This window comes from Schistocerca serialis, chromosome 8 (assembly GCF_023864345.2).
Source record: "Schistocerca serialis cubense isolate TAMUIC-IGC-003099 chromosome 8, iqSchSeri2.2, whole genome shotgun sequence".
NCBI lineage: Eukaryota > Metazoa > Arthropoda > Insecta > Orthoptera > Acrididae > Schistocerca > Schistocerca serialis.
In genome coordinates this window covers 318,848,481-318,873,154 of record NC_064645.1, presented here as the reverse complement: position 1 = coordinate 318,873,154, position 24,674 = coordinate 318,848,481, and positions in this window count along the sequence as shown.

Sequence of the window (24,674 nt, the reverse complement as noted above, 5' to 3'; positions counted from 1 at the left end):
GTAGACTACAGCAGACAACCAGAAGTAAGTGAAGACTACGAAAGTTCTCCTCCTACCCTTGGTCAGCTAAGATCATAACCGCCTTAAAAGTGCGTTAGGTGTGTTGCATAACTGTCGGGCGTTGCCATATTTCGATCGCTTTGTTTGCATACGCGATCAGTGCCTTACTGGAATATCCTACAAACGAAGCATTGAACTGTCTAGAAATAGCCGTACACAGTGGGTTGCTTAACCTACAGAATATTTTTGTTGTTCATAGTTGACCCAACTGTTACTTAAAAATTAACAGAATTTATAGCAAAACTGAAATTGTCAATGTTTAATTTAGTTTGTTTGAAATGTACTAATTGGTAACGTGAAACAGAGGGATGTAGTGGTGGAAAAAGATAGATTTGTCACACAGCGCTAGAAAATGAAATTTCCTTAATGGAGGTAAAATTAAAAAAAGAAGAAAAACCGCAAAACAGAAATATATGAAATACGGCTTAAATACTTTGTTGAGATCATATAAAACATGTTTCTGATATTCTTAAACAACTTTCGCACTTATCGGTAATAACAGGATCCTCTTGAGTTTGAGTACAACGTAATGACAATAGTTATATAATTTATGTTCGTCCACGTAAATTGTTCTTGCATCAAAATTAATTGCTTTGTTAAATAAAAGCGCAGAAGCTACGCCATTAACTAATTTCTATTACTCCTAAAATGCAGTTGACCTTTAGTAAGGATATAAAATACACAATGGACTAACAGAACGATATGCGTTTCTGATTATGAGCAAAAGAAACAAAAAAGGAAGAGTAGTCGTCGGCTCCCAGTTGTCCTCTCAAACACTCATTTATGTTTCTTTTCCTGCCAATGGTACCAATACTGCCAGTAATCCTACCATTCACTGTGTCACTTATGTACTTCACCAAACCTATCGAATTGTAGTTTTGGTAGAGCGTCACTATTTGTGGTACTGATGGCAATTAATGATGCTAGGGACGATTTAGGCGGAACGTAGTTAAGCATGCTAATTGCAGCAGTGACAGGAACTTCTAGAACGCGCGTCTATTCTCCTGTATGCACGCAATTCATCGGTCTATCATTGAGTGTCGTGTCCGTTCGAAGATTCTTAGATTCTTAGCACGTCCGCAATGGTACCAGCAGTGACGGCAGTTCTACCGACGATGACTTCACCTTGGTCGGTCCGTCAATACTCGAAGGTGGGTCTCCGATGACCCTCACAGAAATGCTGGAAGTAAAACAATTGTGTAACATTCAGAGGCACACCCTCCAGAATTTCTTGAAGCACATATTCCGTCCTCACACCAGTTCTGAACGTCAGTACACATTCTCCTTCAGCAACACAGACACAGCAGCTTGCGTCAGCACGACTAACGAAATGTCCCCTAACATTATAAGTTGACTTCAATGACCTTACGTTCCATGTCTAAATGTGTTTCTATGTTCTCTACCTACTGTCCCAATTTCATTTCCAGTATTTCATATAACTGTTGACCAACTTTAAATATTAAAAAATTTCTCATTAGGAGGTATAATCTTATGGTAAAGGTATGATACAATAAATCAAGTATTAAAGATAGAAACTGCGAACAAGTCTTGAGGTAGAGATGTAACTCATTTGAGAACGAAAACACTTAGCGACTCCCAATGAACTTTACAAATTATTGCAAGCGTTCTCGAAACCAATTTTAGCTGACACCGCCCACAACGTAATGAAAGGAAAAAATTTACGCTTTACATGTTCAGTTTATTCAGTAAAACTTCAGCATCAGACATGACGTTTTAATTTATTACTATTAACTCTATTCACAGTGCATTTTGCAGACAATATCCACATGTACCAGTGAATGTTCTTGAAAAATATCTTTCTATAACACACATAGTTCAGAAGATATGACTCATGAACATTGAGATGCTTGAATTAAATGGTAAATTAATTTGTAACATCATGGAATTTACAAAATTAGTACCGTCGTAATTGTATGAGATTAGTTAAGTTGCAATTCAATGACTTCACTTTTATAGCTTACTTATGCAAGCACAACGTAAACGCTTCATATTATGAAATATTTACAAAAAAGCTTTTAGAAGAGCATATAAAGTTATCACTTCTTCGGTTTAACAGTTTTGGTTTTGTCCTTTTCAATAATCCAAGTGTGAACACACCGAATCAAAAAACGGACGTAAGGGTTTTGTGCCTACCGCCAATGTTTTACATGCTTGAAAAATATTTAACATATTAACTCATTTGTAAACAGACGGCTGAAGCTGTTTTATTCAAGGGATACTGATCATTTAAAGAATCAGGAGTGGAGGTTACTGATTTAGAAGTTCCTCTTCCGAGGGGAATCAACTACATCTTTCAGTCTACTCGTACCGTTACCGACCGCTGTGCAGGATGTCGAAGGAACACTGAACATCGAGAACTTACGACATCTGTGGTTTCTCAACAGTCTCACAAATAAACAAAGAATAATATTTGATGCATCACAAGCTTCTACAAATTAATTTCTGTTACTAAAGAAGCAGTAGATATTAGAATCTGCTATAACAACTCAAATTGGACAGGAGAACACGGAAAGTGCCATAACTCGATTTCCCAGAAACTTTGCTCAGTGAAAGAGGGTGGCTTGTCCACAGATATTCGACCGTGTATGAGAAAACGACGGTGGAAGATTTCGAAGTAATTTATGTGCCTTCTAGCGTGTGATCACTCTAGCCGAAGCCGTGCCACAAACAGTTAACGTCGCGGCATGATATTTCTGAGCCTTGTGTTTGAAACCCGCCTATTATTTTTATATTTGTTTTCAATTTATTACCCATCTCTGTACGCGATTACTACGCGAATGTTTTCCAATATATATTGAAATAACGTTGTCCTTATTCGTCTACTAACTGTATGTTTGGTGAATGAATTAAAAAAGAAAAAGCATTAAATAAATAGAAAAATTATTTCAAATTGTTTTCGATGTTATTTCTGCAGTGTATCTTGATTAATATTCAGTTGGAAGCATAGGTTTTTCGAAAAGAAACCCATAATACGTCGTTTACCACCAGATTACTGCCAACGCGTGAAATCTTCAGCAGTAACGATGTTTCTTTCCCGAGTCAGATTAATGCGAAGAAATGTCGCTGCGGCAAATCTGTCAACACGCGATGCTCTTAGTTTTCGGAATTTCAATGTTTCGAGTGTTTCTTCGATAGCTACCACCCAAAGCAATACACCAAATCTTGCTGAAGAATAAACATATCGATGAAACATAATAATTACGAATTGATATAGGAACGAAGTATAAGAATACGAGAATTTGTTACCCCTGAAAATACCGTATAGTAATTGTATGAGACTTATTGCGAAACACAGTTGTAATTTTATAATAAGTACAGCGCCATTGTATCCCCTAACTTTGTAAGAACTGGGCAGATAAACGATAAAAAAAAAAAAAAAAAAAGAAACAGTAATCGGGTTTCCAATAAGGAACGCAGAAGTAAAGCGTTGCAATACTACCCACTATGTCACACGTTGAGCTGAACTTGCAGTGCACTAAAAGCCATCTTCATTACCTCGAAAACTTTCACGGTCGTTCTCTTAGAAACGGTGAATTATCTACGGATAAATAACCGTATTTTGACTCCTACTTCACTGAGCGAAGTTTCTAGGAAATCCGGTGATCGCACTTGGCATATTCTTCTCATTAGTATCGCGCGAATGTGAGCTCTTGTATCTGAGAACGCTGAACTGTTCATGGCGATGGCGCCACGATTGCACACGTGGACACAGTCTCTGGTGGCATGACTAAATGATGATGCACACCGATCGATCACAAGCTGCTTGTGGGCTGTGAATGGTTAAAACATAAGCCACGACACTCAGTTGTTATTGACAAAGCCGACGGAAGAACTCGTTGAAAGCTTCAAATTGCAGCCAGATTTAGTGCGACACACAAACCGAGAATTTTTAATACAAGGATGCCGTCGAGACAAACCGATCTTACCTCAGTTCAAAACAGACCACAGTTAAGAATTTTACGGCCTCTGTTTCTGGCATGTCACTTTCCCTCGACGCGATTGAGTGATGTGTTTTGCGGTATTGAGCCGAGTTGTAGATTCCATTTTATACAAGATTTTTCGACGACCGACCCAGCCGTCTGCATCAGCCGCTGCGAGGTTTGCTGTATGTGTACTCGCTGTCTAGACACCAACTGTTCTTTCAATCCCCTACAAAGCGTGGCGGCCGGCTGTGAATAAAAACGGCCGTTCAGCCAAAGGCTACATGAACTACAATCAAAAGATCGTTAAAATATATAAAAAGTTGACAGTAACAAGTTATTTAAAAAAATCACATTGGTGAACGATATTTGACTTTTACATGAAAACAAGTGACAATAAGAGGATGTTGTAAAATACATACAAATGGAAAATAGTGAAGGTTTTTAAAACTCATTTGACTATTATATATTACAGTTAAAATAGTCACTGATGAATATGGATACCATGGCGTAATCGTGATGGTAGGTGATAATTGAGGGTGCGATCATGAGTGTACGGTGTGGCCCTGTAGAATCGGAGGCAGCGACTACAAGTCAGCAAGGTGTATAAAGGAGGAAGGAGAAAATGTAAGCATGGTGTGAAGTGGAACGTTGTGGTTAGCGATGGAGAGAGGGATATACCTCAGAACGAATTTCATTGTTGGAGTGGGAGTTGGTTGAAACATCAGCGGAAGAGGATGGATAAGGCATGAAGGTGCATGGACGGTGGATTGTGTATGTAGTCGCACAGCAGGGTATCTGGATTGGTTACTGAAGGGTGGGAAATTGGGTGCTCAGACTGGGTTTTGCGATTAAAGTATCGGATTCGAAGATGCTCTAGAAAGAGAAGCGTGGGAAGTGGATGAGTTGGTACAGGATGCGAGTTGGGGAAGGTGGGTGGATGCGGAACACGAGGCATAGTGCCTGTCTTTCAAGGATTTATCTGACATAGAATTTAGGCGAGGCAGAGGTCCAGGCAACGTTCGAGTAGGTTATGAAGGAACGGTGAGGGATTTATGGGCGGGGATGATGGCAGAAGAATGTAAATGTGGTTCCTGTTTTAGTAGTTTTAGACGGTTTTAGGCTTTGTGTTGGAGCGTAAGGAGATGTGCGTTCCATGTTAGTTTTCTGTCGAGAGTTAGTCCTAAATACTTTACTGTGTTAGACAGCAGGATGGGTTGATTGTAGATGGAGAGATAAAAATCTGGAAGACAGAAACGTGCGACCAAAGATGATGGCTTGCCTTCTATGTGTATTTACTTGAAGTTTCCGCATAACTCTACTAGGAGATCCAGGTAGTGCAGGAGGGAGGCAGCAGAGTGTTAAAGGGTGTGGTGAGTGGCTAGGTAAGCAGTGTCGTCAGCATATTGCAAGAGATTCGTTGGGAATGGTGGTTTGAGGATGTAAAGGAACTACTGTTTGTCTCGCACTGCTATTTACGGTAGATTTCTATTCTCGTCACTCGCTGAGCCTTTTGCTGCTCTTTCGGTTTCCAGACTCTGCACTTCTATTCTCTCAGTGTTTTGAAGCGCCAATGTGTGAGATGGCCGGCAAGGTAAACTGAGTACCAGACCCCCAGCCTTATTTTAACTAAGACCTTCGTCCCGATTTATCAGGTTTCGACCTCTCTCCCCCTCCTCCTTCTTCTTCTTCTTTTTAGAGAGAGAGAGAGAGAGACAGAGGGAGAGACAGAGGGAGAGAGAGAGAGAGAGCAAGCTATCCCAGAAACCTGTCTTGCACCACAGTACTAGTCTCGTGGATTTCATTTCATTATTAAATTCGAGATAATATTCAGCACGTACCAGGTTTTCTTGGTTGTTTAATCGTACGTGTCGCGTATTTTCCTTAAGCCGTAGGCACATGGGACAAGTTAGCTAACGTTGACGTATCGCTCTACGAGTGTCGTGACGTCACTTCCAGTTGTTTCACGTCGAGGAGCCATTTCGTCACGTGAAACACAAAAGTTTATCGATATTTCGGCAACGTGACACGTACAGTAGAAACCAGTAGGAAGGAAGAATGCTCACTGTGCCACAAGCTTGAGGCCCCCAGATATCAAGATTCAATATTGTACTAGTCTCTTTCAGTAGATGCACATATTCGGCGGGTTTATGTTATAGCTTACATCCTTAAACACCAGCGTAGTGAGAATATCTAGAAAGAGCCGTTATTGCTACGATTAGTTGTAATAAAACTACGGGAACAGCATGGTGGTGGTTATAGAATTTTGCGGTTTAGTTGATATCACGTTACGACTTGCGTATTATAAGAGTAAGGTTTGTTTAAGGCAACGGCACGTTAAAGATTCATGAAAGACTTCTTTTTGTTAGAATTTGTTATAATCAAATGTAAATTAATAATATATCGGCGATTAAAACCTATACAAGGTAAGTTAAATCAAATTCCTTATCTACTGAAGGCAAAGGCTAGCGAAGTGTGGATAAGCACAATGTTACATTGCAGCAATAGGACGGGTAAAGGGTTCGAGTTTTGTAGTATCTACTTTTTTTCTTTTTGTCACCTTCTCGTTTACCAGAAGTTTGTGGGACTTCCTTACGAAATTAATAGAAATAATTCTGTAATACTTAACGATATGCATATCTAAGTGCATTCTCTGTGAGAAGTGAGTTTTTTCGATTTGATGGACTTTTATAAGCTGACGTCATTACTTCCTTTCCTTTTTGTCTGATTACCCGTTCAGTTACTGAAGCTTTATATGTGTACCACTGACATAACATTACTAGCATGCAGACAAGGGAGGAAATCTGTTTTAATAGAGCTAACGTAGGAAAGCTATGCGCGTCCATTTTTCTTTGAACAAACTCTATTGTTTCCGAGCTAAACAACGCAGACAGCTCCGCTAGAGAGCGCAGATGGGGCAAAATCACGTTAAGCAGTTCGTTCCGGTTGTCGTTACGCTTGATATCCCGTCTCCTTCCACGTCAACGTTATCTGCCTCGTCCCGAGTGCCGACTTTTTCCTACCTCTCGTCGACTATTCTAGTAGCTAGTGTGTTCGACCTAGTACATGCAACATCCTCATGGAATGCGGAACACACCCCGTTTACGGAGACCTAGGTTCTGTTTAACATTACAAAGAAATGTTGTGGAGGTTGTTGTGAACTGGCTCCTAGACCTCAACATCACTGCGAAAAATTATTGGAATGTTCGGACTTGAAACACGTCAAATTAAGTTCTCTTTTGTAGCAATAGCAACGCTGGTGTAGTGCAGCTAATAAATGTCAGAAAGTAGATAAATTATATTACTCATTTGTTTCTTGTGGCTCCTCGTCGAAAATGTGGTTTGTAAAATAAAATGGCTAACTATGAGAATAATTTGCGTCCTAGAAAGTATGATCTACGTTTTTATCTTTCAAATAAAATTACTGCGTGGTTGAATTATATCCAACAAATTGTATATTTGCTTTATTACACATTTAATATATTTTATGCTCCCACAATGATGGAACTAAAATTTATGCGCCAACAACCACGTAACTCTCCCGCCAAGTACATATTCCAGTTTCACCTCACAACGTATCAGAAGAGACTCCTCTCAACACGCTCCAAAACATGACAGTTAAAGAAGACCAGAGATATACAAACACGCAGCACTGCGATCTTACAGAACAACGATCTTTATATCCAGAGATATGCATACATAATTATTTCCTTCGCTAATGTTGTCAAATTACTAAAAAGAGTAAATTATAGAAAAAAGAACGAGGATAGTAATTTCAAATATAATTAAAATTTTGAATTAAATCTAAAATGTAGAATCTAAGTTTGATAGTATTTACGTTGAATTCATCGTCTGAATACTTTTTTCCTCTTTGAATATAAATAAGATAGCACTTTACTATCTGATGAAAGAGAAATTCCATCAGCTGCAATCAGGCACTGAAATAAATCAATGACGACAAGTAAAAATTTTAGCCGGTTCAGAACTCGAACCCGGATTTCCCACTTACCACAAGTGGTCACCATAGCCACTACTGCTATCCGCGCCTGCTTCCCGTCCAGCCCAAATTCCCATGCCTCGCACACTACATACACGGTGTACCCTGCCCGTTATCCTCATTGCTCGAAGCCTCGCCCTTTACTTTGTCGTGTGTATTTTATTTGGTCTGGATTTGTTTGCATATACTCCTACAATGATGAGCTACCTGTCACCGCACCTGTCAGTATAATGAGCTCGTACTTCAGGCTGTTGCTTTTTTCCTGCCTGGTGTTTAATGTTTTAACCTACAGCCCATCAGCTATACACTTGGCACACGTACCAAACTACATTGCTATTTCACAATTGGTAAAAACGACATTATGTATCTACATACCTAGCGTCTGAGGCAGCGTTTGCGTTTCCACAACGGAATTGCATCCCCCAGCGACGCTCTGGAGGGTGGGACTCCAGTCTGGCGACGCGGTCTCCAAAGCCCTCGAGCGGCCGTCGTGCCGAGTAATTAACATTCTCGGCCTTCCGGTTAATTAGAAGGGCGCCGGACCACTCATTAACGGCCGCTCCTTCGAAAGCTGCAGACCGCTGCATCACTGGGCGAGCGAGAGCCGTCGCCTGGGACAAACACTGCACCGCCGCTAGGATTGCAACCATGACTGTGGACGCAGTTCAACTGCGTTTGACAGAAACGTATTGGTCTTCCCGGAACTGGGCGCTGCAGGAAACTGGCGACATGGATAAACATGAGTACTGGCGTACGGCGAAGTTTGCCTCCCATCTCTGGAGCTGTTCTAGATTGCTCAGTCAGCTACAGTGTCAGCCGTGGAAAAGCACTGCTCCCGTATGCTTTATGGATTACTGTTCTATGACCACGGCTAACTACATGAAAATTGAATACGAATAATATCTCTTGTCTTTCTCGTTGTGATGAACTAATGTAAACCTCTCGCTTTTTTCCAGTCTAGTGAGTTCACTGAAATGGCGCAACGTTCCTATGAATGTCTGTCCCATTATCCTCGCCAGAACATGATGTGAGTGTAATGTCCGAATATGTCCGAATCATGAGGTGTTGCCAGGAAAATCATGTGAGTACGAATACTTGCAGCAGACCTTGTAACATAGGTAGAGACTACAACGCAACCTGCTTGAGTCAGTGCAGTAAGATGTCACGCTCATTAAGAAATCGCTGATTTCATCTTCACTGATGGAGGTAAAAAAATGGCCAATTGGAAGTAGTACTCGCACATTTAGGGTTCCGTGTAAACTTAAATTTATATATTATAAATGTAAGTAGTTCCTCGGAATCTAGAATCTTAACCATTTTTACCAGTTTTCCATTAGATGTCAACAAGATATCTGTTCGGGAATACCAAGACCGTATCAGAGGCTCTACGGCACTTACGGCAGTTACTAGCTCGGATATACAAAAGCAAGTGAACAGGGAACTTTAGTTTCTATACGCAGATTTAATAAAATATTTTTTATTTAATTTCTAAAATATGACTACAACTTACATTTTGTTCCCATCCAGTAACGTTCGTTATTATGCTGTTGACGGATGATGGATGCAGTATTTGTCCAAATGGCATAGAGATTTTTTATGTGACATAATTACGGTTTAACAGTTTTCAGTTTCTTTCATTGTAGCCTATTTGTACGGTGAAACCTTGCTTCTTGCCGAATTTCATGCTTCTACGCCAATGGCAAGTGCCCTACTGGTTTCGATGAATGGGTTTGTGAGTTTAAAAATATGTGACATACATGGCCGAATCTTTTGACTGAATCGAGTCAGAAGCTGAAATGTTTCACAGTGCCAAATGATCACTCTAGTATGTGACACAAATTTGAGTTTTTTACGCCAATCTGCTCCAGAGAAAAGCGTTCTTAACAGTCGGACAGACACACAGACAGGGAACAAAGCGACAGTATAAGGGTTACAGACTGAGGCACGGAACACACAGAAGTGACGCATTCTATTCTCATCCGTAAGGAAATAGCCCCAAATGCCATATATAAGGATCATCAAACGTCAAGCAAGGCCGGGTTCAAAACCGAGAAAGTTCCAGCAGCCCCGAATGAACGAGCCTACAGCAAATACTATGTACGAGTAAGTGAGCATTATCTTCAGCTAAGGTTGTACACTACGAATTTGCAGTGCTTATCTGTACGTACCTACGGACAAGGGTTACTGGCTTCCGTCATACATTTCCATACATGTACGTGTGAGTATGTGTCACTTTTATTGTGACGAATTCTTGAACCTAACGGTTCTATTAGAGAACAGGATCTTAAACTTCCATAGTTCGTAGGCTGTAGTGCTATATGTTATTATGTATACCGGAATCTTAACAAAGTTATCGCTCGGGGTGGTCATTTGTTCTGGTAACTGACTGGAGAATCTAGTAAGCCTCACATACAGGCAGTTCCACAAGAAAGTGTACGCCATAATTTTAAATGTAACGTCCGCAGCGATATCTCTGGAAGTGTTCTCGAATCAGTGCGCTTTTGCACAGTGTATGGATAAACAGCGTGAGTTGAATGTTTTGTTTTCTCGGGTGCAGTTTTGGCTATTACTTACAGCCAAGTCGAACGCTGAAATAATGTGCAATCAAACTGGGGATAATGATATGAAACATCGCAGCCGTCTCTGTACATCCTGCAAGCAAGACAATAGGGTGTTTACGATGTGTTGGCCTCCACTGCCTCCGAATGCAAATCCGATCGCATTGTTTGGTCGTACATTAAGGTGAAGCTTAAAGGAAAGCCAATATATATACTTTGAAGCAGCTGTCATAAAATCAGGACGATATGAAGATCGCTACCGATAGAACACGCAAAAAATCCGGTGAAAGCATACCAAAAAGGTGCCAAGCTATAATCGGTAATGGCTGCGATTAGACTGCCTATTAGGTAATTGTGAAATTAGTAATGGCATGTATTTTCATGTAAACATAATATTTATAATAGTGTCTCTTATTTCATACAGATAACGGCGTACACTTCCTTGTGGAATTGTCTGTATGTTTTACGCTTACTGAAGTTATAAATTAGTGTCTGTGCCCTTCTGCATGTGCTTTGGAAACGCGTGGAGCATCAACTAAAAGCAGACCAGTAAGCCAGTCCGGAGCCTCATTTCCTTTCACCACCTTCTATACCTCTTTAGCCCAACATCTGAGTGTTTCTGTACTGTCTCTAACCACAGACACCTGAAAACTCTCAGCTTTACCCTGTCACCGTTTCTCTCCGGTACACACCCACTTGTGTTCCAGGAAGCGGATAACTTCAAACCCCGTGTCACCTCTGACCTGGGCGTGAGCTTCTGAGTAAGTATGTTGCGGCACGTCCGGTTACGACAGAACGCATACTCATCGAAACGTGTAGCAACTTCGACGAACTCACTCGACGGGAAACACGAGAGCTTCAAAAGATGAACAATAGTTTTTGAAAAATCGTGATTTGGTACGATAGCTATACGTGATTTGTGAAAGCTACCAGTTTCGGTCAGACAAACAGACCACTCTTGGATCTTCCTGGCAGATTAAAACTGTGTGCCGGACCGAGACCTTTCGTGGGCAAGTACTCTACCATCTAGCTACCCAAGCACGACTCACGACCCGTCCTCACAGCTTCACTTCCGTCAGTACCTCGTCTTTTACCTTCTTAACTTCTTGAGTCTGGAGACTGGAGTGCTTTAAATTAGAGAATAACATTCTGAAAAAAGGAATCAGCGATTTGACTTAATAGCCATGTGCCATTGATTGAAACAACCAGTTTTGGTCGGACAAACAGATCAGTCTCAGGCATAACGAACCACATTAATTGCAGGACATGTATTTAGTCATAACGAGTTGCATGTAGAAACCTACTGTACATTAAATGCATCAAAATTATTCAGTATGAGTCTACAGCCAAGAACATATTGTGTATAGCATAGTGCAAGTTAACCTCTGTTTCTTTTTGATCATATGATTGAGCTTAGCAATCAGTAAACGGCTTTCATAAGAGACGATGAAAAAGTTCCCGTTCGAAGGTCGTACAGTTTAGAATCGATATGCCAATCAGCCAAATCACCGTGAGAAGTAAAGCAATCAACTCACAGACGCACCAGGTTAAAAATATAACGTTTGATAAGACACCGTGTGGTGCTGTGTGAAGAAGTTCGAAATTGCCTGCTGCACATCCTCGTCGGATAACAATCGTTGACCCTTCAAGGCCTTTTTTAGGGAAACGATGTGATAATGGTCTGGGGAGAGACTAGGATTACAAGGAGGGTTCTAGAGTGTCTCACTTTACTTGGCGCAACCTCTGTGTTAACGACATTTGCTAGATAGGGAAGCACGTCATCATGATGCAGCAGCAACCAACACGGAACTTGGCTCAACATTCCACAACGCTGGTTTTCAACAGACATGTTGCACCACACACACACACACATTGTTTAGACTCCGACGGATGACCGCCGCTGTTCGCCCTTTGGCGTCCACGAAAAGAACAAAAGTAGGTAGATCATCTTAGGACGCATTTAGTAATAACGTCGTCATAATTGACGTTTTCGCATTTACTGCACGGAAAGACACGAATGCCACTCTAAGCCCTTGCCTACATGTCGGAGCTTACATACCCTCATAGGAGACGCGCTAAGTTGCATATACGACGCAGCAACGCCACTTGTATGTCGAGGATGGAAACAAGCAGATATATACCATGGACTTCAGTACTTTTCCCGTCTCCGTAAACGGAGGAAGCAAGTAGATGACGTAGGTTACGTCTCACTCTCGTCCACCAAGGGTGCAATGCTGGCCGATTGTGACGATTTGTAAGGAACCTTGATCTTAAGTACAGGAACTCTACAGTCCTCGTGACACTGCCCGGCTACATCCCCTCCCCCTCTGCCCCCCCCCCAGGGCGCACGAATACACACACACACACACACACACACACACACACACACACACACACACACACACACACGGAATTACATATATCGTCATGAATCAGAATCGCCAATGCATTAAAACAATGGCCTTTGTGGCTTGAACTGCCTTTACTTCACCGTCTTCTATTTCATATAAAAATACATGCACCAGCCACATCATCACTAGTGGTGTCTGTTCTGTCAGTTGGAGTGGACCTTGCTCACATTTATTTCTCTAATAGCGCTACGGCTTCTTGATGTTTGTTTCAGCGCGGATGCACAAATATAGTCTGAAATCGTACGGAAATCACAAATTTGCGAGTAGTTGGTTAATGGACGAGGGACACTGCATTGTAGCGTGCGATAAGTTGAGAATTTGAATCTGACGGAAAGTGCGTCCAGATGGCAAAGGTGGTTAAGCAACAGTTGGTCGGACCCTCAATGTGGCACGATCGGAGTTTGTCGAGAAACGTTCTTCGTAGCGAATTCGAGTACTGGGGAATATTGATGCTGAAGATGTATATACATGTACATCACCATCGACATTCTCTATTACTTTCTGACGTATGGGGTCAACATTCACGGTAGTTATCCTTTCGTTAGTCTGCCCGAAAGTTCTGGCTGTCAAAAACTGCTGTATCTTTTCACTTACTACCTGACGCATGAGAGAGGCGAGGTCGTGATGTCCTTCCATACCTGCCACAGGGAAAACATTCGGGGTTGGATAGAATTCTTTCGTACGAATCTTTTTCTGTTGCATTTCCTAGATGAGCCAGCACAAATTGGTAAATTCCTCGGCTGTTATGACATTCTTTAACAGAGGAGCTTGATACATGCGGTTCCTTTCATTAAGTGACTTATGCCGGCTGTTCTCATATTAAGATCCACAAAGCGGCGTAGCGCCAAAAATTGCGTACGAAAGACAGTGTCATTTTCCCACGACGATGGCCCCTTTCGTTAATAGTTCTTGTCCGAAGCGCACTTTTTAGTGCTTGTCATTGTTTTCTTTTAGTTCGGCTTGATATTTGTCCCAGCAGTTGACCTTTTCTTCGTTACTCTCGAATCACTGCTGGGCTCTCTGTCTAGCCATAATTAGGAGTACACATTTACCAAGTAAATCATGTCATCCCACCTGTTGTACTGGGCGACTCCGTAGGCTCATTTCAGCAATTCCGTCGGGTCCTGACTGGCGTGTCCAGAAAACACTGATGGACGCCTGATAAGCAGCTCACACACAGCTGGTTTGGAATCCATTGGTCTCCTGAATATGCAGACCGTGGGAACGATGTACTGCTTATATTGTGGGTTTTCTCCGAGTAGGTGACAGCTTTTCGTAGCATAACTGAGCACGTACCAGTGTTCTAGGAATAGCGTTTTGAGTAGTAATCATAACGTCCTTGGTCCCGGATTCGATACCTGCCACTTCTTAAATTTTGATTAATAATCAGCATTGGCGGCCGAAGACTTCTGGTGTAAGAAGTCACCGTTATTCTGCCAACGGCCTTCTCAAAGAGGGCAGAGCAGCGGTCAGAGATTCAGGGCATTGTCTTTTCTTAGGGATGGGAAACTGACCCTAAAAGTGGACGAACTACCAACAATCAACGGCATGCAGAAGGAAACTGAAACCGCTGCATTACAGACAAGTAACGTGTATCCACAGGACATGTAGCCTCCCCCCAGGGGGTCCACAACTCTTTTGTGGACACGTGCGTAGCGAGCACGGGACCCCGAGCTAATGTGGCCCTCCTTCCTTTCCGGGCTGCATACCTTCCCTTTCCGCATTCTTCCCCATTCCCCATCTTCGCCCCCCCCCCCTCACCTCCGCCTCTTTCCTTCCCTTTCTTCCCCTCTGGGAGTATGGTTTGTGCCTACGTCCGGAGACGGACGCTCGAAACTGTTGCAAATTCCTTGCCTTCTACACTTGCAAGTCTTCGTCCTTCCTCTGTCCTTCTCTTTTCCTTCCCTCTACTCTTTGCCCTTTTCTCCGCTGCGGCGTTTGAGATCCCTCTTCTTTCCTTTCCCTTTCTCTTTTTTTTCCTCCCTGTGCGTGTCTGAAGGCCGACCCACGCATTTCCATGCGTAGCCGGTGACGGGGTAACGCGTAATTCCCCGCCCCGGGTAGACAGGTAGGACACGTACGTACCCCCTGGTAACGGCCAGGCCCAGGGAGGGGTGATTACCCGAGCTGATACCTTCCGAAAGTGCCGATTGGTCCCTCCGTCCGTTTGTCGGGAGGTGTGACCTGAGGTGTGAACAATCACCTAAGGCGGGAGTGCCCTCAGAGAGGGCCCCCACAAGGGAGGAGCGCGCCATCGGAGACGCCGGTAATCATGGGGGATTCTTCCGCAATGGTTTCCTCACCTTCCACTATGTCTGCTCACAAACGTAAGTTCACTGAGTCTCAGCCACAGACAGTTCTTCCATCGTTGCCACAGTTCCTTGTTGTTTCTCGGTCTGACGAAGGTCACAACTTCTCCACGGTCAACCCTTTCATTATTCAGAAAGGTGTCGACGCAATTGCAGGTCCTGTAAAGTCTTGTTCCAGATTACGGAATGGCACCCTGTTGTTAGAAACAGTCAGTGCCCTCCAGGCACAAAAATTGCTGTGTACCTCACTACTACACACCTTCCCTGTCTGGGTGGAACCGCACCGTACATTAAATTCCTCGTGTGGAGTCGTTTATACACGCTCCCTCGATGGATTCTCCGACAAAGTAATTCAGCACTACCTGTCTGACCAGGGCGTAACGGCTGTTCATAGGGTTATGAAAAGGGTTGACATGAACATCATTCCAACCCGCACTGTCTTCTTGACCTTTGACAAAGTTCAACTCCCATCGAAAATCAAAGCAGGCTATGAGATAATTTCCGTTCACCCTTACGTCCCAAACCCTACGCGTTGCTATTGGTGTCAGCAGTTCAATCACACCAGCCAGTCCTGTTCCAATCCGGCCAATTGTGTTACGTGTGGCAAGGATGCCCATGAGGGTGCTTGTCCACCTCCATCCCCTCGCTGCATCAACTGTTTGGGTGACCACGCTGCTTCCTCTCGAGATTGCCCCATTTTTAAGGACGAAAAGCTCATCCAGGAAGTTAGGGTGAAGGAAAAGGTGTCGACCTTTGCTGCTCGAAAATTATTCGCCAGTCGAAAGCCCACCGTGCCTCAGACAGGAAAATACAGCACTGTCCTTGCTTCTCCTCGGCCAACAAAGGAGGCGGCCACGCAGACTTGCGACCTCACCTTTAGTGCCACAGTCGTCAGATCAGCCAGCGCCAAGATCGCCCGTTCAACCTCACCACTTTCGCCTGCCCACTCTCTGGCTCACCCTTCGTCCGGTTCTGCTAAATCTCGAGCCCAAAAGTCAGACACCAAGACTTCGAAAAAAGAGCATACTCGTGAAGAGTTTTTATGTACCGCAACTTCCCAACCATCGGTTCCTCCTTCATCTAAACATCATACTTCCAAGAAGGCTACAAAGAAACCCAGTTCCTCTCCTTCTCCACCAAGGCGTGTCCCATCTACAGCACCACCTGGCGGAAATCGCCCTCGGCCGTCTTCTGTGTCGCCGAGGCGCACTGCTGGTGGCCGATCAACCGGCCGATCGCTGGTGGCAGGAGCTGCTCCTGACCAACCTATGGATCAGGATCTTCTGCCTTCGGCTGAATGCCATTCCATGCTGTCGGTCGCAAGCTCTGAGCAGTCGTTAAGTTGACAGCGACCTTGGTCACATTCCTCCATTTTCTGTTCACCCTATGTCCATTATCCACTGGAATATCCGCGGTATTCGAGCCAATCGGGATGAACTGTCGATCCTCTTAGGATCCTAATCCCGGCCATCTTTTGTCTTCAGGAAACAAAGCTGCGTCCCCATGACCGCTTTGTTCTCCCTCATTTTCAGTCCGTCCGATATGATCTCCCCTCTGTTGAAGGCACTCCAGCCCATGGTGGACTCATAATTCTTCTCCATGGAACTCTCCATTATCACCCAATCCATTTAAACACTTCCTTCCAAGCTGTGGCCGTCCGTCTTTCCCTTTCCGGATACACGTTCTCTCTTTGTACTGTATACATTCCATCGTCCACACCAATGGCACGAGCTGATCTCCTTCATCTTCTTGGTCAGCTTCCACCTCCCTATTTGCTGGTTGGGGACTTCAGTGCCCACCACCCGCTTTGGGGATCTCCACATCCTTGTCCACGTGGCTCACTATTGCTAGATGTCTTCCACCAAGCGGATCTAGTTTGCCTCAACACTGGGGTCCCTACATTTTTGTTTGCCTCCACGACAAATTTATCTCATTTGGACCTTGCGGTCGGTACTGTTCCGCTAGCTCGGCGCTTCGAATGGTTCGCCCTTGATGATACACACTCGAGTGACCACTTTCCATGTGTCCTTAGACTGCAGCCTCAACTGCCGTACATGCGCCCGTGACGCTGGAAGTTTGCCCAAGCTGATTGGACACTTTTTTCGTCTCTAGCGACATTCGATGACCGTCACTTTCCCAGCGTCGACGATGAGGTCACACATATTAGCGACGTTATTCTTACAGCTGCGGAACATTCAATACCACGCACCTCCGAATTGCCCCGACGCCCCCCAGTTCCTTGGTGAAACGAGGCATGCCGTGATGCAATACGTGTGCGGCGACGTGCTCTCCGCGTTTTCCGCCACCATCCTACTTTGGCCAACTGTCTCCGCTATAAGCAGTTCCGAGCGCGATGCCGTCGTGTCATCCGCGATAGCAAGAAGGCAAGCTGGAAATTCTTTATTAGCTCATTTAACACCTTCACTCCCTCCTCGGAAGTTTGGAGTCGGCTTCGACGGTTCTCAGGCGCGCCTAGTTTCTCCCCGGCCTCTGGGCTCACTGTCGCGCATGACACATTAGTGGACCCCGTCGCAATTTCTAACTCGTTGGGTCAGCACTTTGCTGAGATTTCGAGCTCTTCAAATTACCCGCCAGCGTTTCTCCCGAAGAAACGTGCAGCGGAAGTGGGACCTCTTGCTTTCTCCTCTCAAAATCGCGAAAGCTACAATACTGTTTTCTCCATGCGAGAACAACAACATGCACTCTCTTCTTCTCGCTCCTCCGCCCCAGGACCGGATGGTATCCACGTCCAAATGTTGCTGCATTTATCAACCCATAGTCTGCGTTACCTCCTTCGCCTTTATAATCGAATTTGGACCGACAGTACTTTTCCCAGACGATGGCGGGAAGCTATCGTCGTTCCTGTTCCGAGACCTGGAAAGGACAAACATCTCCCCTCTAGCTATCGCCCCATTTCTCTCACGAGTAATGTCGGTAAGGTTTTGGAGCGTATGGTGAATTACCGTTTAGCGTGGTGGCTGGAATCCCGCAGTCTTTTAACACCTGCCCAATGCGGATGCCGAAAGCATCGTTCTGCAGTTGACCATCTTGTTGCTCTCTCCACTTATGAACAATTTTCTCCGGAAACGCCAAACAGTAGCAATATTTTTTGATCTGGAGAGAGCATACGATACCTGTTGGAGGACAGGCATCCTCCGCACACTGTTCTCTTGGGGCTTTCGAGGTCGGCTGCCCCTTTTTCTTCGCGAATTTATGGCAGAGCGCACATTTAGGGTGCAGGTGAACACTACTCTCTCCCGTACTTTCTCCCAAGAAAACTTGGTACCCCAGGGCTCCGTGCTGAGTGTTGTACTGTTTGCCATTGCCATCAATCCAATTATGGATTGTCTCCTTCCTGATGTCTCGGGCTCCCTCTTTGTGGACGATTTTGCGATCTACTACAGCTCTCAACGGACCAGCCTTCTTGAACGACGTCTTCAAGGATGTCTCGATCGCCTCCACTCTTGGAGCATCGAAACCGGCTTCCGTTTTTCTCCCAGTAATACCGTTTGTGTTAATTTTTGGCGACGTAAGGCGTTTCTTCCGCCCTCCTTACATCTAGGTCCTGTCAACCTTCCGTTTTCAGACGTCGCTAAATTCTTGGGTCTTATGTTTGACAGAAAACTGTGCTGGTCCTCCCAGGTTTCCTATCTTTCGGCTCGCTGTCTGCGATCCCTCAACACCCTCCGTGACCTGAATCGTACCTCCTGGGAAGCGGACCGAGTGGTCCTTCTCCGCCTCTATCGCGCCTTAGTGCGCTCGAAATTGGACTATGAAAGCATAGTCTACTCCTCTGCTCGGCCGTCTATTCTTCGGCGTCTCGACTCTATCCACCACCGTGGATTACGTTTAGTGTCTGGAGCTTTTTACACCAGCCCTGTGGAAAGCCTTTATGCTGAGACTGCTGAACCTCCGCTGTCCAATCGGCGAGCAGTCCTTCTGAGTCGTTATGCTAGCCATCTGTCTTCCATGCCTGCTAATCCAGCCCATGACCTTTTTTTCGACGCCTCCTTTGATGTAGGGTATGCAGGCCGCCCCTCCTCCCTACTACCACCGGGAGTCCGCTTCCGTCATCTGCTCCATTCTCTTTGCTTCCGCTTTCCTAAAACCTTCTTGACAACTTGGGGTACAGCACCGCCTTGGCTCCGTCCCCGGATCTGCCTGCTCCGTGACCTTTGTCGATTTCCCAAGGATGGTACCCCTTCACTTGTTTATCGTCGGGCATTTGCTGCTCTATGTGCACAAATGACGGACGCCACATTTATTTACACCGACGGCTCTAAAACATCGTTAGGTGTAGGGAGTGCCTATATTGTTGGCGACACCCCAAATCACTTTCGGCTTCCCGACCGGTGTTCGGTTTATACTGCGGAGCTTTACGCTGTTCTCCAGGCTGTCCACTACATCCGCCGCCATCAGCGGATACAGTACGTTATCTGCTCAGATTCTCTCAGCTCTCTCCTCAGTCTCCAAACTCTTTATCCTGTGCACCCTCTGGTCCACCGGATTCAGGACTGTCTGCGCTTGCTCCACCTGGGGGGCGTCTCGGTGGCGTTCCTCTGGCTCCCGGGGCACGTTGGTATCTGTGGAAATGAGGCGGCCGATATTGCAGCCAGGGCTGCAGTCTCTCTTCTTCGGCCAGCTATTCAATCGATTCCCTTCGCCGATCTACGGAGCGTTTTATGTCGTCGTGCTGTTCATTTATGGCACACGCATTGGTCGACACTTACCCATAATAAATTGCGGGACGTGAAAGCTCTTCCTTGTGCTTGGACCTCTTCCTCCCGAACGCGTCGTCGGGAGGAGGTAATTTTAACTAGACTCCGGTTAGGGCACTGTCTTTTTAGCCATCGACATCTTTTAAGCGGCGATCCTCCCCCACTCTGTCCCCACTGCTCTCAGCTGTGGACGGTAAGACACCTTTTAATTGAGTGCCCCTATTTTAATCCGTTACGCTCCCGTCTCCAGCTATCGACTGATATATCGTCGATTTTAGCAGATGACACGCGCTCAGCCGACCGCGTTCTCAAGTTTATTAGTGCCAGTGAAATGACGTCAGTCATTTGAAGATTTTTTTGGGGACAACCAACCCCTTTCTGTAGTGGATTTTTAAGCCTTCCTTCTGCTTTTAGTTTCTCCAAATTTATGACTTTCGTTCCCATTGCTGCTGGTTTTCAATTTCGGTTTTTCACTGTTTCCTAAGTCACGGACCGGGCGCTAATGACCATAGCAGTTTTGCGCCCTAAAACCAAAACCAAAAAAAGACATGTAGCCTGTAATTGAAAAAATTGTCATGATGATCTCTCCATTGCCAAGAGATTCCTCGATATTCTCTCATTCCTAAAATACATCATATTTACGCAAGTGGCTGTAACACTTTCTTTATTTCACGATTGCAATTTCGGCCTTAGGCCATTATCAATTGAAGCTGAAAAATACAGAATGTTTTAAATTATTTAACAAAATCGGTGTATCTTGATATTAGGCCGATTACACAGAATGAAAAATGCATTTGCGTAAGCATGTTACTTACATGTTATGGCTATTAGGCCATGTCAACCTAAAATGAGCTGAGACATTTATATGTCGCTGTCATTACCATTAAATACATTAGTTATGCTGTTACATAGTGCGAGCACACATGTATGCATATGTCATAAAACAAGATAGTTCGTAGACACTCATGTTCGTTAGCCCATCATATGCACTAAACTGTAGCCGCAGATTACTGTTTACAGGCTAATGGTAGCTGTTTTGGCGCGTAAACGGATTACAGATTGTTTTTCTCAGTGTGGAGCTCCATTGCCGTGCAGTGACTGTACTCGGAAGCATAGTGTCTTTTATAAAGTTCTACATTATTGTGAAAATCAGGTATAAAAAGTTAATTCCCTCATTCAGATCTCTGGGAGAGGACTGCCAAGGGAGAGGTTACCATTAGAAAAAAGGTTCAATAATCAACGGAAGGATAACGTTCTACGAGTCGGGGCGTGGAATGTCAGAAGGTTTAACGTGGTAGGAAAAGTAAAAGATTTGAAAAGGGAAATGCAAAGGCTCAGTCTAGATATACTACTGCCAATGAAGTAAAACGGAAAGAAGACAGATTTCTGGTCAAATAAGTACAGGGTAATATCAACAGTAGAAGAAATGGATTAACAGAAGTAGGATTCGTTGTGAATAGGAGACTTTCGGAAAAATATCATAGCCACAATTCCGGAGACTTTTAGAGCTTATAAGTGCAAGAATTATCGCACAATCAGCTTAACAGCTCATGTGTCCATGTTGCTGACAAGAATAATATACAGAAAAATCGAAAAGAAAATAGATGACGTTCAGTTTGGCTTTAGAAAACGTAAAGGCAGCAGAGGGGCAATTATGACGTGATTGATAGTGGAAGCAAGACTAATGAAAAATCAAGGCACGTGCATAGGATTTATCGACCCGGCAAACGCGTTCGACAATGTAAAATGTTGCAAGATGTTCGAAATTCTGAGGAAAATAGGGGTAAACTATAGGGAGACGCGGGTAACATAAATATGTACAAGAGCCAAGACGGAATAACAAGAATGGAAAAGCAGAAATGAGACTAGCGAGAAACTTAAAATCAGGATTGCTGGTCACGAAGCAGATGATGATCAGGAATTTTACTACCTAGGCAGTAAAATAACCAATGACGGACGGAGCAAGGAGGATATCAAAAACAGACTAGCAATGACAGAAAGGGCGTTCCTGGCGAAGAGAACTCTACTAGCATCAAACACAGCCCTTAATTCGAGGAAGAAATTTCTGAGAATGTACGTTGGGAGTACAGCATTGTATGGTAGTGAAACATGAGCTGTTGGAAAACCAGAAGAGAAAGAAGCATTCGAGATGTGGTGTTACAGACAAACGTTTAAAATTGTGTGGACTGATAAGGTAAGGAATGAGAAGGTTCTGCGCAAAATTGGAAAGGAATATGTGGAAAACACTGATAAGGAGGACAGGATGAGAGGACATCTGGTACGACATAATGGAATGGCTTCCATGGTAATAGAGGGAGCTGTAGAGGAAGAGAGAGAGATTGGAATACATCCAACTAATAATTAAGGACATAGGTTGCAAGTGCTGCTCTTAGATGACAAGGTTGGCACAGGAGAGGAATTTGTGGATGGCCGAATCAAACAAGTCAGAAGATTGATGGAAAAAAAAAAAATTGTCGGCACGTTGGTGTAAATGTTTTCAAGCACCCGGTGCGTCCACCGGAAAGTATCACTTTATAAAAAGAATCAAATGCAAATCCGAAAGCATGGTCGTTGGTGAAGTACAGCACTTGGCACTGAAAGTACGTTTGTTACGGAGACCAACATACAGCCAGAACTCCTGGATGGAGAGTTCTACTATTTATACAAGCATCAAATATTACATAACACACTGTGCTTGTTATTAACGTTTAAAAACAATCAAAGTGACATGGATGACGCTGAGATAATTAATTTAATGTAAGACAGATGTAGCCGCAATTGTCGGGAAATACCCTAAAAATGGGAGGCAAATGGCAAATGCTGAGCATGTGACGTCATCAGATGACGTACATCATCACATTTGCTGCTGTTCGGCGTGTCGATCCTACCCTCGCTCGTAGGGGCACACATGGCACCACAAGGGTACTCTATAGTCATTCTTGCATTATGCAGTGTTGTACCGTAATGCTTGTGTTATTGAAGACTACAATGCTTCGTTTTACGATTTACTCTCGTGAGCTAAGTGTTCCAACTCACAGTAGCACTTGTACATCTATGTCCTTGATTATTTGCTGGATCTATCCCAGTCTCTCTCATCTTCTACTGTTTTTACCCTCTAAAGTTCTCCTTCGTACAGTGGAAGTTATTTCATCCTGTACCTTCTTCTTATCAATATTTTCCATTTATTCCTTACCTCGCCGATTCTACGCAGACGCTCCTCCTTACTTACCTTGTCAGTGCACCTAATTTTTAACATTATTCTGTAGCACCACAACTCAAATGCTTTTACATTTACGAAAACAGAGTAACCTAGCGGAGCTATGTTATCACTGCCCACTGTCAGCACCAGTAGGATCGACAATCGCAACCACTGCACACGTGGGGAGGTAGTTCTGGTGACACCAGATGTTCAACATTTGTAATCCACTTTTGGGGTATTTCCCGACATTTGCGGCCCCGCATGTCTGATATTAAATTACTTGTCTCAGCGTCATCTACGTCGTTTTGGGGGTTTCTAAACATTAGTAAGACGCAACATGTATACAAACATTACAAACGCGAGACGTTTCGACCATATTCCAGGAACAATAAATGTTGTCGGTCGGGTTTGATTTGGCAACCCGCTGAATGCTAGCCAACAACGCTAACGCTACTCCACAACACACACTGGACAACTCACGGTAACATGTGTATTTGTGAATACGAAATGTGTATGATTAATACATCATTCAAGGCGATTGAGCCGTGGTGGAAATTGCTGTTTTGAAGAGCGCGCCGCAGCGCGTAGTGTGAAGCACTCGCCCTCCGTTTCTGGCGGTGGCGCCGCTGTGGCAATCGCAGCTTTGGTGTCTCCCTCTGGTGGGAAAGGGGAAAGTTTACCTGTTCACGTACATTTGAGCGGCGCTATGAGCTCGCCAATCGGTCAGTCTGGGTCAGTCTCTCGTCCCCAGCTTGCTAGTCTGTCTCTCGTCCGCATTTGTTAGGCAGTGTCTGTCGTTCGGATCAACCTTCGAAGCCGTCAAAATGAGTCTTTCCACTCCGCCAGTAAGAGAACTCAGCGAGTGGTCGCCCGGTCGGGGCTTAGTTCCTGCATCGGAGTCTGCGTGTTAGGCCACCAGTCTGCTCTAGTTTGCTCAGGCAATGTTCATTGGTGGTTGGATCGATCGGTTGGTCGGTCGCGCACTGAGACACAAGATGACTTGTCCGTCTTGAGCGTCGCCGCATGTGAGGTCGCCAAGTGAGTCCAGTGGGCCGCGGCGCCTAGCGAGGGGTAGTGACTTCGCGGTCGACAAGAGAGTAACAGGAGTCAACCAGCGACATCAGTCCGGCATGTTAGAGTTGCGACGCCGTGAGACGGGAGATCGGCGCGCCTTCCTGGGTCCGTTAAAGCGGCTGGCGGCTGGCGGTTCGGGAGAGCGATTTCGGCGTGCTTCGCCACGTCTTCTCGAGACATCGCAGTTCATTGGAAGTTAAGGGATTGGTGATATCTTGTTTGATTTATTCTCATTAAAGTCTACTTTTTTTCTTGGTGAGGTCACCAGCCGTTTTGCTTTGGGGTCGTCCCACCATTCTTCACCGTTTGACCACCCGCGGGAAGGAGGTTGATTATAAATTGTGTGGTCCGTTTTTCCCTTGTGGAGTAGGGGCGGGTTAGAGCACCCTGCCATTAGGGTTGTTCGG